The following is an 11,488-nucleotide window of genomic DNA, read 5'->3' on the forward strand; positions in this document are numbered from 1 at the left end:
GACAGTTAAGATGGAAAACTCCTGCCGGTTGACTGTTCCGCGAGACAGTGTTTACTGTCTCGCGCCGAGACCAGTTTGTTTACTGTCTGCGCTGGCGAGACAGGCAAACACGTCCGCTGTCTCGCCCGTCGAGACAGCAAAAGCTGTCTCGCGAACCTGTTTTCTGCCAACTGTTCTTGGAGGTTATAAATACCCTCCTAAGGCCATTTTTCCCAGGGGGCTGATCATTGTGAGTACTTCAGAGCAATCCAGAGCAATCCAGAGCAGAGAGAGAGCAGAGGTGCTGATCTTACGGCCAATCCTTGAAATTGAGCTTTGACTTGATTTCAAGAAGAACGACTATCTTACATCGATAAGATATCGTTTCAATTTCTCACTTCGATAAACGAAGTCAGAATCATAAACCCCTCACGGTTCAATCAGAATCTGTGACTTGGTGGTCCACGAGTCAAAGCGCTCCCGGCACAGGCAAAGATCCCACGAAAGCAGTGATCCAAACAACGATCCTGCGTTTATTTTCTCAAGAGTTGTAATTTTCTTTTTGTTGTGTAAAAGAGTCTTATAAAAAGGCTGTTTTCTTTGAATTTATTGTAATCGACCGAAGATATAATGAATTCGACAACAAATTCGACTTTTGGCGAAAACAAACTGGCGACCACAGTGGGAGCCAACGGTCTCGCTGCCGAGACCGTCGTGTCGCAGCCGATCAAGATTCCAGTTGAATCCATGGTCGAATACGAATTCGACCAAACCAAGTTTGAGGAATATTTCTCATCATCCTCTTCAAGATCTTCAGTATCTCGCAAGTACAAGAGGATCTCACAATTGAGGAAGACTTACATGCCAAAGAAGGCACAAAATGAAGATTCTCGCTTGATTGTTGCTGAGAATTTCACTCGCAATACCTCTGCTCACAATGGCTCTTATCTAGTTAAAGAGTCATCGAATCAAAGCCCGCCGGCATTGACGAAAAGAGCTCGTCAGAGACAACGCCAACGCCGTGCTCGCCAAATGGCTAAAGCCTTGGAACAAACCGACGGGGTTCGTTACCACGCGGACCTAGAGTCGAGGAGACATCGAGTGGTTCAGTTGTCTCAACAACCAATCACTCGTATCTCTGCTAAAACAACGACGGATGAATGGACTATTGTCAAAAAGACTCGTTCGACCCTCAAAGAACGTATACAAAAACGTCGTGCAAAAGCTGCTAATGCCCATGCTCTCTCACAACAAAGACGAGAAAAGAGAAAGGAAATGGTGACCAAAGAATCACCAAAACTTCGTCAAGTTTGGATTCCAAAGTCTGGACTTATGCAAAATCAGCATTCGGAGCCCGTTAAGACCCCATACCCCACGAAGAGTCTCGGTATTCCACAGTCTTTTCACCGAAATGTCGAAGCTTAAGCCGAGGCATTTCTGCAAGAGAAAATCAGCTGCCCAAGATGATGAATTCCCTGAAGTCACCATCAACGTGGCTGATAAAAGAAAGTCTAAGCGGCATTCAAGTGACTCAAATCCTGACTTTTCCCCGAGAGGAAGAGTCAATCCAAGAATTGCTCAAAGGATGTCTCGACTCCAATTAGGAGCCATCAGACGCAGAAATTACAAGAGAATGCAAGAAGGAATGTCCTCGGAGGATGAATTCTCGGACACTTATTCTGCAATCGCTTCTGATGATACAATGTCTAGCACGGGACAAACCAGAGAAGTACTCACGATCACCTCTGATCAATTTGCTCAAATACTTCAAGAAGCTCTAGCCAAACAACGTGAAGAAATTAGAGCTGAAGTGAAGACAGAAATGGAGTTAGCTATCCAACAAATGAGAGAATTGCTAGCTCAGCGGCCTCAACCCCCTGAGTCCAGTCAAAGAACTGAATCCAGCCGCCACACTCAGAAAGTTGTGGATGACAGTGATCCAGAAGTGGATGAAGTCATTATGGCTGATACACCTCCCAATAGCAATAACGCTGGGGGTGGTTTAACACATTCTCCCAATAACGATATTGGGAGTGGTTCAATGGCACCTCTTACAGGGGGTGGTCTAACTCATTCTCCTCAACGTCATTCGAATGAAGACATAGACGATGACGGGAAAATGAAAGAGCTTGAAAACAAAGTCAACGCTTTGATGACGGCCCAAGAAGTGAAGAGGACGAGTATTCCGTGTCCCTATCCAAGAGAATGGGATTCAATACCGTATCCGACAAAGTTCAATCTGATTAACTTCACACCGTTTGAGGGGAAGAGTTCGCCGATTCAGCACTTGATTTATTTCAAGTCTCATTTGGGCATGATCTCTGGAAACGAGGCTTTAATGGTCCGGTCATTCGTTGGCACCCTTCGTGGGCCCGCCTTCGATTGGTACCGACGGCTCAAGCCAGGGAGCATCAATTGCTGGGATGACATGGAAAGTTTGTTCCTCAGTAATTTCTTCGATGATGACACCGAAGTGTCAATCGGAACCCTTTTGGATGAGAAGCAAAAAGACGGAGAGTCAGTTGACAATTTTGTCAAACGTTTCCGTAACAAAGCAATGAATTGCAGAGATCCTATTACAGAGGAGTTCATCCTGCAAACATGCCACAATAACCTCTCCATCGATGTCCTGGAAGCTCTGGGGGTCGTGCCATCCACAACTTGGAAGGAGTTAAAATCTCGGGGTGAACAAGCTGAGCACTTTCTTAAAAGAAAGAAAGCTGAGAGAGGCCAACCAATGACATCTGCAATCGTTGAGAATGCGACTCTCGATCCGAGGTTTCAAAAGGAATATTCTTTCGAAGATGATGAAGCTCCAGCCATATTGGAATACCTCCTCGCTAATGACAAAATCGAGCTACCACCTATTAAAGATCAGGATGGAGCTAAGAGGATTACGGATCCAAACTACTGTGCGTACCACAGAAGGGTTCTTCATCCCACCGAGATTTGCTTTGGACTCAAAAACAAGATCCAAGCCCTAATTGACTCCGGCGTCATAACGACGAAAGAAGTCGAGTAAAGACGACCATACAACTCCAGTGGGTGCACGAGTATAAACTGTTTCCCCACACTCCAAAGAGCATATGAGTATAAACTGCTTCTCGATTATCCAACTGAGTACAATGTTAAACCCGGTTTCGCAAAGGAAGCTGGGGGTGGATGATTTATATAACGGGAAGTTCCTGGAGAATCCTATATTCTTAAGGATAACCCGAACATGCGACTGAGGATAACGAACTCCTCGTTACACTCAGTTTTGCAAAGAAAGCTGGGGGTGGATAATTCATGTAACGGGAAGTTCCCGGAAGAATGTTAAATGTAATTTTTTTTTAGGGATAACCCGATATTATGAACAAAGTGATAAACACTAAACTCCTACTATGACTTCCGAATACTCTTTTGCTGAGATGAGATTCGATCACCTCTTTAGATCAATCTTCCCTCACAAAATTCCCATTTTGGTCAAACCTTTAAACAGTTAGGACCAAAGCCAAAATCCCCTCTCGATTCGTTCCATGAACGAGAGGTCCACAAATTGAACGATCAAACCTTTAAACAGTTAGGATCGTCTCAAATTCCCATCTTGGTCAAACCTTTAAACAGTTAGGACCAAAGCCAAAATCCCCTCTCGATTCGTTCCATGAACGAGAGGTCCACAAATTGAACGATCAAACCTTTAAACAGTTAGGATCGTCTCAAATTCCCATTTTGGTCAAACCTTTAAACAGTTAGGACCAAAGCCAAAATCCCCTCTCGATTCGTTCCATGAACGAGAGGTCCACAAATTGAACGATCAAACCTTTAAACAGTTAGGATCGTCTCAAATTCCCATCTTGGTCAAACCTTTAAACAGTTAGGACCAAAGCCAAAATCCCCTCTCGATTCGTTCCATGAACGAGAGGTCCACAAATTGAATGATCAAACCTTTAAACAGTTAGGATCATCTCAGAACTCCCACTTGGTCAAACCTTTAAACAGTTAGGACCAAAGCCAAAATCCCCTCTCGATTCGTTCCATGAACGAGAGGTCCACAAATTGGATGATCAAACCTTTAAACAGTTAGGATCATCTCAGAACTCCCACTTGGTCAAACCTTACTACAGTTAGGACCAAAACCAAAATCCCCTTTCGATTCCTTCCATGAACGAGAGGTCCAACTTCGATTTGAGCAATCAAAACTATAAAAGTTAAGATTGCTTCCAATCTCAATTCAGATTCTCTGAATAGAAATCCCAATTTAAATTTCCTTTGTACCAGGAGATAGAATATAAAATTCTTCCTCTCCGATTCCGGGTTCATCTCTACCAACAAACAAGAGATCAGGAGATAGAATATAAAATTCTTCCTCTCCATCATCGGGTTTATCTCTACCAACAAACAAGAGACCAGGAGATAGAATATAAAATTCTTCCTCTCTGATTCTGGGTTCATCTCTACCAACAAAAAAGAGATCTGAATACTCCAATAGGTACATGAGTCTAAACTGTTTTCCTACCCTCAACAGGAAGTTTCTGGAGAATATTACTCAGAATATTCTTAAGAATAACCTGAATACTCCAAATAGTATCAACTTGACGACAAGAGCTGATTTCACAAGTACAAGTTCCAGCTGAGGCTGATCATTGTGAGTACTTCAGAGCAATCCAGAGCAATCCAGAGCAGAGAGAGAGCAGAGGTGCTGATCTTACGGCCAATCCTTGATAATCAGGCTTTGACTTGATTTCAAGAAGAACGACTATCTTACATCGATAAGATATCGTTTCAATTTCTCACTTCGATAAACGAAGTCAGAATCATAAACCCCTCACGGTTCAATCAGAATCTGTGATTTGGTGGTCCACGAGTCAAAGCGCTCCCGGCACAGGCAAAGATCCCACGAAAGCAGTGATCCAAACAACGATCCTGCGTTTATTTTCTCAAGAGTTGTAATTTTCTTTTTGTTGTGTAAAAGAGTCTTATAAAAAGGCTGTTTTCTTTGAATTTATTGTAATCGACCGAAGATATAATGAATTCCACAACGAAACCAACTTTTGACGCAAACAAGCTGGCGACCACAGTGGGAGCCAACGGTCTCGCTGCCGAGACCGTCGTGTCGCAGCCGATCAAGATTCCAGTTGAATCCATGGTCGAATACGAATTCGACCAAACCAAGTTTGAGGAATATTTCTCATCATCCTCTTCAAGATCTTCAGTATCTCGCAAGTACAAGAGGATCTCACAATTGAGGAAGACTTACATGCCAAAGAAGGCACAAAATGAAGATTCTCGCTTGATTGTTGCTGAGAATTTCACTCGCAATACCTCTGCTCACAATGGCTCTTATCTAGTTAAAGAGTCATCGAATCAAAGCCCGCCGGCATTGACGAAAAGAGCTCGTCAGAGACAACGCCAACGCTGTGCTCGCCAAATGGCTAAAGCCTTGGAACAAACCGACGGGGTTCGTTACCACGCGGACCTAGAGTCGAGGAGACATCGAGTGGTTCAGTTGTCTCAACAACCAATCACTCGTATCTCTGCTAAAACAACGACGGATGAATGGACTATTGTCAAAAAGACTCGTTCGACCCTCAAAGAACGTATACAAAAACGTCGTGCAAAAGCTGCTAATGCCCATGCTCTCTCACAACAAAGACGAGAAAAGAGAAAGGAAATGGTGACCAAAGAATCACCAAAACTTCGTCAAGTTTGGATTCCAAAGTCTGGACTTATGCAAAATCAGCATTCGGAGCCCGTTAAGACTCCATACCCACAAGGGGGTGGTTCTAAACGTGCGACTCCCGACATAACCTTGGATCGCTTAAAGACAAAAATAAATTGTCCTGAGAATGCCAACAAGGTTTTATACCCCCAGAAGAAGACGCATTCACCAAATGATATCGTCATACCTGGGAGATCATACCAACAGACGATACGATTTTTTGGCAATCATACCGATGAATCGTATTATCAAGTTGAAGTTGTGAATAATTTTCGAAAGAGAGTTATTCGAGAGATAAACTCTCGTTGTTCCTGTGCGCGACTCGTTAAAACAGCATTATCAGAATGTGACTGTTTCAAACGAGAAGTCATCCCACGAAAAGTCTCTGTATTATCGAAACCTAAGCCGAGACATTTCCGCAAAAGAAGAGCAGCTGTCCAAAATGATGAATTCCCTGAAGTCACCATCAACGTGGCTGATAGAAGAAAGTCTAAACAGCATTCAAGTGACTCAAATCCCGACTTTTCCCCGAAAGGAAAAGTCAATCCAAGAATTGCTCAAAGGATGTCTCGACTCCAATTAGGAGCTATCAGACGCAGAGACTACAAGAGAATGCAAGAAGGAATGTCCTCGGAGGATGAATTCTCGGACACTTATTCTGCAATCGCTTCTGATGATACAATGTCTAGCACAGGACAAATCAGAGAAGTATTCACAATCACTGCTGATCAGTTCACTCAAATACTTCAGGAAGCTCTAGCCAAACAACGTGAAGAAATTAGAGCTGAAGTGAAGACAGAAATGAAGTTGGCTATCCAACAAATGAGAGAACTGTTAACTCAACAGCCTCAACCTCCTGAGTCCAATCAGCGATTTGAATCCAGCCACCACACTCGGAATGTTGTAGATGACAGTGATCCAGAGGTGGATGAAGTCATTATGGCTGATACACCTCCCAATGGCAATAACGCTGGGGGTGGTTTAACGGATCCTCCCAATAACGATATTGGGGGTGGTTCAATAGCACCTCTCACTGGGGGTGGTCCAATTATCTTTACTCGACATCATTCAGAAAGAAATGAAGACGATGACGGGAAAATGCAAAAACTTGAAGACAAAATCAATGCTTTGATGACGGCTCAAGAAGTTAAGAAGACGGGTATTCCATGTCCTTATCCGAGGGAATGGGATTCAATACCATACCCGACCAAATTCAATCTGATTAACTTTACACCGTTTGAAGGGAAGAGTTCGCCGATTCAGCACTTGATTTATTTCAAGTCTCATTTGGGCATGATCTCTGGAAACGAGGCTTTAATGGTCCGGTCATTCGTTGGCACCCTTCGTGGGCCCGCCTTCGATTTATCGACGGCCCGCCTTCGATTGGTATCGACGGCTCAAGCCAGGGAGTATCAATTGCTGGGATGACATAGAAAGTTTGTTCCTCAGCAACTTCTTTGATGATGACGCCGAAGTGTCAATCGGAACCCTTCTAGATGAGAAGCAAAAAGACGGAGAGTCAGTTGACAACTTTGTCAAACGTTTCCGTAACAAAGCAATGAATTGCAGAGATCCTATCACGAAGGAGTTCATCCTGCAAACATGCCACAATAACCTCTCCATCGATGTCTTGGAAGCTCTGGGGGTCGTGCCATCCACAACTTGGAAGGAGTTAAAATCTCGGGGTGAACAAGCTGAGCACTTTCTTAAAAGAAAGAAAGTTGAGAGAGGCCAACCAATGACATCTGCAATCATTGAGTATGCGACTCTCGATCCGAAGTTTCAAAAGGAATATTCTTTCGAAGATGATGAAGCTCCAGCCATCTTGGAATACCTCCTCGCTAATGACAAAATCGAGCTACCACCTATTAAAGATCAGGAGGAAGCTATAATGATTACAGATCCAAATTACTGTGCGTACCACAGAAGGGTTCTTCATCCCACTGAAATTTGCTTTGGACTCAAAAATAAGATCCAAGCCCTAATTGACTCCGGCGTCATAACGACGAAAGAAATCGAATAAAGACGACCATAAACTCCATTGGGTACACGAGTATAAACTGTTTCCCCAAACTCCATTGGGTACACGAGTATAAACTGTTTCCCCTAACTCCATTGGGTACACGAGTATAAACTGTTTCCCCTCACTCCGAAAAGTATACGAGTATAAACTGCTCCTCGATACTCCAAAAGGTATATGAGTCTAAACTATTTCCTTTCCTTAACGGGAAGTTCCTAGAGAATCCTATATTCTTAAGGATAACATGCGACTGAGGATAACGAACTCCTCGTTACACTCAGTTTTGCAAAGAAAGCTGGGGGTGGATAATTCATGTAACGGGAAGTTCCCGGAAGAATGTTAAATGTAATATTCTTAGGGATAACCCCGATCATTATGAACAAAGTGATAAACACTAAACTCCTACTATGACTTCCGAATACTCTTTTGCTGAGATGAGATTCGATCACCTCTTTAGATCAATCTTCCCTCACAAAATTCCCATTTTGGTCAAACCTTTAAACAGTTAGGACCAAAGCCAAAATCCCCTCTCGATTCGTTCCATGAACGAGAGGTCCACAAATTGAACGATCAAACCTTTAAACAGTTAGGATCGTCTCAAATTCCCATCTTGGTCAAACCTTTAAACAGTTAGGACCAAAGCCAAAATCTCCTCTCGATTCGTTCCATGAACGAGAGGTCCACAAATTGAACGATCAAACCTTTAAACAGTTAGGATCGTCTCAAATTCCCATTTTGGTCAAACCTTTAAACAGTTAGGACCAAAGCCAAAATCCCCTCTCGATTCGTTCCATGAACGAGAGGTCCACAAATTGAACGATCAAACCTTTAAACAGTTAGGATCGTCTCAAATTCCCATTTTGGTCAAACCTTTAAACAGTTAGGACCAAAGCCAAAATCCCCTCTCGATTCGTTCCATGAACGAGAGGTCCACAAATTGAACGATCAAACCTTTAAACAGTTAGGATCGTCTCAAATTCCCATCTTGGTCAAACCTTTAAACAGTTAGGACCAAAGCCAAAATCCCCTCTCGATTCGTTCCATGAACGAGAGGTCCACAAATTGAACGATCAAACCTTTAAACAGTTAGGATCGTCTCAAATTCCCATCTTGGTCAAACCTTTAAACAGTTAGGACCAAAGCCAAAATCCCCTCTCGATTCGTTCCATGAACGAGAGGTCCACAAATTGAACGATCAAACCTTTAAACAGTTAGGATCGTCTCAAAACTCCCACTTGGTCAAACCTTACTACAGTTAGGACCACAACCAAAATCTCCTTTCGATTCATTTTTGCGAACGAAAGGTTTACTTTTGAATTGAGTAATCAAACCTTATGACAGTTAGGATTATTCAAACCAATCCAGATTCTCTAAGTGGAGATCCCACTTTGAGTTTCTTTACTCCAGGAGATAGAATATAAAATTCTTCCTCTCCATCATCGGGTTCATCTCTACCAACAAACAAGAGACCAGGAGATAGAATATAAAATTCTTCCTCTCCATCATCGGGTTCATCTCTACCAACAAACAAGAGACCAGGAGATAGAATATAAAATTCTTCCTCTCCATCATCGGGTTCATCTCTACCAACAAACAAGAGACCAGGAGATAGAATATAAAATTCTTCCTCTCCATCATCGGGTTCATCTCTACGAGACAGCAAACACTGTCTCGCCCGTCGAGACAGCAAAAGCTGTCTCGCGAACCTGTTTTCTGCCAACTGTTCTTGGAGGTATAAATACCCTCCTAAGGCCATTTTTCCCAGGGGGCTGATCATTGTGAGTACTTCAGAGCAATCCAGAGCAATCCAGAGCAGAGAGAGAGCAGAGGTGCTGATCTTACGGCCAATCCTTGAAATTGAGCTTTGACTTGATTTCAAGAAGAACGACTATCTTACATCGATAAGATATCGTTTCAATTTCTCACTTCGATAAACGAAGTCAGAATCATAAACCCCTCACGGTTCAATCAGAATCTGTGACTTGGTGGTCCACGAGTCAAAGCGCTCCCGGCACAGGCAAAGATCCCACGAAAGCAGTGATCCAAACAACGATCCTGCGTTTATTTTCTCAAGAGTTGTAATTTTTTTTTTGTTGTGTAAAAGAGTCTTATAAAAAGGCTGTTTTCTTTGAATTTATTGTAATCGACCGAAGATATAATGAATTCGACAACAAATTCGACTTTTGGCGAAAACAACCCCCAATACTTTTTCAACGCTCCCAAAAACCCCAAAAGTAAAACAATAAATCCGTGAGCCCCCAAAACACAAAACCTAAGAGTTTAAAACATGTGAAGACCATAATACTCTCTCTCTCTCTCTCTCTCTCTCTCTCTCTCTCTCTCTCTCTCTCCCCCCATGATGTTACTGTGATTATTTAAAATGGGTTTGGGGGGAAAAATTCTAGTTCCCTCTAAAAATTTTCATCGGCGTCAACATCTGCGGTAATACTTTTTCGACGTTTGTTCATGAGGCGAAGAAAAAGTCTTGGAGAAACTAGAAATTTTTGGCAGAATACTTGTAAGGAAACAGTGGAAAAGTTTCACCGACGGGGAAAAAACGACGTTCGTTCATCGGCAGAATACTTGTAAGGAAATTGATGATTTGAGATTAAAATAGAGTATGTAAACTTATATATTGTTGTTATTTCATGATAATAAGTTTTTTGTGAAGCTTATGAGTTGGTGGTGAAGGAAGGTTACATCTTCGTTTTGAAGGTTACGAGTTGGTTGTGAAGTTTACGAGTTAGTTGTCAAGGTTACGAGTTGGTTGTGACAGTTACAAGTTGATTGTGAAGGTTACGAGTTGATTGTGAAGGTTACGTGTTGGTTGTGAAAGTTACACATTGGTTGTGAATGTTACGAGTTGATTGTGAAGGTTACGAGTTATTTGTGAAGGTTACGAGTTAATTGTGAACCTCAGTAAGAAGTTAATTGTGAAAGTTACGAGTTGGTTGTGAATGTTACGAGTTCATTGTGAAGGTTAGAAGTTGGTTGTGAAGGCTACGAGTTTGTTGTGAATGTTATGAGTTTGTTGTGAAGGTTACGAGTTGGTTGTGAACCTAGGTAAGGAGTTGGTTGTGACGGTTACGAGTTGGTTGTGAATGTTAGTTAACAACAATCACAATTACTCATTGCTAAGGTTCACAACTAACTCGTAACATTCACAAATAACTAGTAACATTCACAACAAACCCATAACCTTCACAACCAATGCATAACATTCACAACCAACTCACAACCTTCACAACCAACTCGTATCATTCACAACCAACTCGTACCATTGACAATCAACGTGTAACCTTCACAACAATACGTAACCTTCACAAACAACTCGTAACATTCACAACCAACTCCTAACATTCACAATCAACTTGTAACCTTCACAACTAACTCGTAACCTTCATAACTAACTCGTAAACTTCACAACCAACTCGTAACTATCAAAACCAACACGTAACATTCCTTCACCACAAACTTATAAGCTTAACAACAAACTTATTACCCTAAAATAACAACAATATATAAATTTACATACTCTATTTTTATCTCAAGTCATCAATTTTCTTACAAGTATTCCGCCGATGAACGAACTTTGTTTTCTTCCCGCCGGTGAAACTTTCCCGTCGCTTTCTTACAAGTATTCCGTCGAAAAATTCTAGTTTCCTCAAGACTTTTTCTTCGTCTCATGAATAAACGTCGAAAAAGTTTTACCGCTGATGTTGACACCGTTGAAAATTTTTAGAGGGAACTAGAATTCCTCCCCCCCCCCCCCAAAGACTTTTTTAAAA

Source organism: Asparagus officinalis, chromosome 4 (genome assembly GCF_001876935.1).
Source record: "Asparagus officinalis chromosome 4, Aspof.V1, whole genome shotgun sequence".
Classification (NCBI taxonomy): Eukaryota; Viridiplantae; Streptophyta; class Magnoliopsida; order Asparagales; family Asparagaceae; genus Asparagus; species Asparagus officinalis.